Source organism: Schistocerca piceifrons, unplaced genomic scaffold (genome assembly GCF_021461385.2).
Source record: "Schistocerca piceifrons isolate TAMUIC-IGC-003096 unplaced genomic scaffold, iqSchPice1.1 HiC_scaffold_1035, whole genome shotgun sequence".
In the NCBI taxonomy this organism is placed as follows: domain Eukaryota; kingdom Metazoa; phylum Arthropoda; class Insecta; order Orthoptera; family Acrididae; genus Schistocerca; species Schistocerca piceifrons.
Genome location: NW_025726836.1, coordinates 10,001 through 12,500, shown reverse-complemented (window position 1 = coordinate 12,500; position 2,500 = coordinate 10,001). Strand labels below are relative to the sequence as shown.

General features: G+C 57.9%; 1 non-coding gene across 1 annotated transcript in view; it reads right to left on the bottom strand.

The window, feature by feature from the left end:
* LOC124725226 overlaps nucleotides 1-723 on the bottom strand; it is a 1,909-nt gene extending 1,186 nt beyond the window's left edge. The window contains exon 1 of the ribosomal RNA XR_007006677.1: nucleotides 1-723. This exon is cut by the window's left edge and continues 1,186 nt beyond it. This is a non-coding gene — a ribosomal RNA (small subunit ribosomal RNA).
* Between the last annotated feature and the right edge of the window lie 1,777 nt (nucleotides 724-2,500).

Below are 2,500 nucleotides of genomic sequence, written 5' to 3'. Positions count from 1 at the left end.
GGCAGGACGTCCCACGATACATGCCAGTTAAACACCGACGGGCGGTGAACCAACAGCGTGGGACACAAATCCAACTACGAGCTTTTTAACCGCAACAACTTTAATATACGCTATTGGAGCTGGAATTACCGCGGCTGCTGGCACCAGACTTGCCCTCCAATAGATACTCGTTAAAGGATTTAAAGTGTACTCATTCCGATTACGGGGCCTCGGATGAGTCCCGTATCGTTATTTTTCGTCACTACCTCCCCGTGCCGGGAGTGGGTAATTTGCGCGCCTGCTGCCTTCCTTGGATGTGGTAGCCGTTTCTCAGGCTCCCTCTCCGGAATCGAACCCTGATTCCCCGTTACCCGTTACAACCATGGTAGGCGCAGAACCTACCATCGACAGTTGATAAGGCAGACATTTGAAAGATGCGTCGCCGGTACGAGGACCGTGCGATCAGCCCAAAGTTATTCAGAGTCACCAAGGCAAACGGACCGGACGAGCCGACCGATTGGTTTTGATCTAATAAAAGCGTCCCTTCCATCTCTGGTCGGGACTCTGTTTGCATGTATTAGCTCTAGAATTACCACAGTTATCCAAGTAACGTGGGTACGATCTAAGGAACCATAACTGATTTAATGAGCCATTCGCGGTTTCACCTTAATGCGGCTTGTACTGAGACATGCATGGCTTAATCTTTGAGACAAGCATATGACTACTGGCAGGATCAACCAGGGAGCTGCGTCAACTAGAGCTGAGCAGCCGGCCGCCCGGGAGTGTGTCCCGGGGGCCCGCGCGAACACGCAAGCGTCCGCTCAATCATTCTGCAAACAGGAGGAGGCTGAGCTCCCCTGCACAATACACCTCGAAACCCTCTCAGGTCCCGGCGGCGCGCAGCGCCGTCCCAAGTACTTGGTCGGGTTCGAGAGAGGCGCAATCGCCCGGAGTTAGGCGAGTAGACGCTTTCGGTGCGACCACCCGTGCTCCCAACTGAGCTTGCCGCTGCCGACAGAGGCCCGGGAGCGTGCTGTCGTGGCATTGCCGGCGGGAGACAACACGCGCCACCTACGGTGACCGGCAGCTCCAACGCCAGCGCCACAGAAGGACAAAAGCCCCACTTGGGTGCCGAAGCGAACTCTCCCAGCACAGCGCACGCGCCAACACATCCGCACAGCTGCGATACAAACCACCAGCGAGAACCGCTGGGGCGACCGAGCAGCAGACGGCGTCGCGGCGCCGAGCGCCGGGCGGCGGCGCATCCTCAACGCACACAGTCCTCAATCGGACCAGCACACTGAAGATGTCCACCGCGCTTCGCACCGGGCCCGCGAGGACCTACTTTGGCCGCACGGCGCCGCGCGCAGGGTGCGCCGGCGCGCAGCTGCGACGCCTGCCGCGTCCGTCGGCCGGCGCGCCTGCCACTGGCCGCCCCCACCAGCCGGCTGTAGCGCGTGCGCCCACGCACCGCGCGGCCAGCACGCCGGGAGGCGCCCCCTCACCGGCCGGGGACGGTCCCACCCAGCCACCGCCGCGTATCGCTTCACACCCAGATGCCGTTCAGTTTCGTCGGCATGGTGGGTATCGCTGGAACAACCGGTTAGTACCTCAACCTATCGTCGCCATCACCGATTCACCCCTAGCGAGAACAACCGCACCACAACAGGTTACCATTTGTTCATTTGCGTAACTTCACCAGAAAACGCAGGCGTCCATCGCCATTTGCAACTTCAACGATTATTGCATGCCTGTGTCAGGTGTCACGCCACACTACGTCTGCCCACATACACGCAACAAAATGTGCACGCCTAGACAATACGTGGAAGGTGGCCCCCGTACGTATGCGATGTCCATTGCTCGAACGACTGTCAACCGGCCTCTGTAGCATGTCGCAGATATGGAACGCGGTGCACCATGCCATCACGGTGTGTGAGGAGAGACGACTAGGTCCGAATACATCAACAGACAGCTCATGCTGATCGCCATCCACGGCGTCCGTTCCTCCCACACGTCTCTATGGCGTACCACACTGCAATCCAGCTCTCATAGGGAGACGACACGTAGCTGCGTGCACAATATTTGCACTGTATGGTCCGCCGTTTTTGGGCGCAGTCGTTGTGCGGTCACACATGTGCCACGATGTATCATTCAGTACATAAGGACGAATGTGCAGTACAGATTGTGGTTCACGCGTACGACATCAGCGGACAGTTGACACAGGCCGCACCACAACGTAGCCTGAGTACGTCGCATGCGAAGGGCATTGAACATGCAAACTTCTCACCAACCAGCTTGCGAAGGCAGGGGGCAAGGTGGGGACGTGGGGAGGGGCGGCATGTACGTCCTGCTGCCATCCACATTACAGTGTACAGCAGGAGCATGTGGAAAGTGAGCAAGACTTGCAAGGTGTTTAACATGAAGCGATACACAGGGGTGCGGGCAGTGCGAGTAGCGAACTATATTGCGAGGGTTGCGGGTGGGCAACACTACAGTAATTGAACGAGTCGTATAACAATTA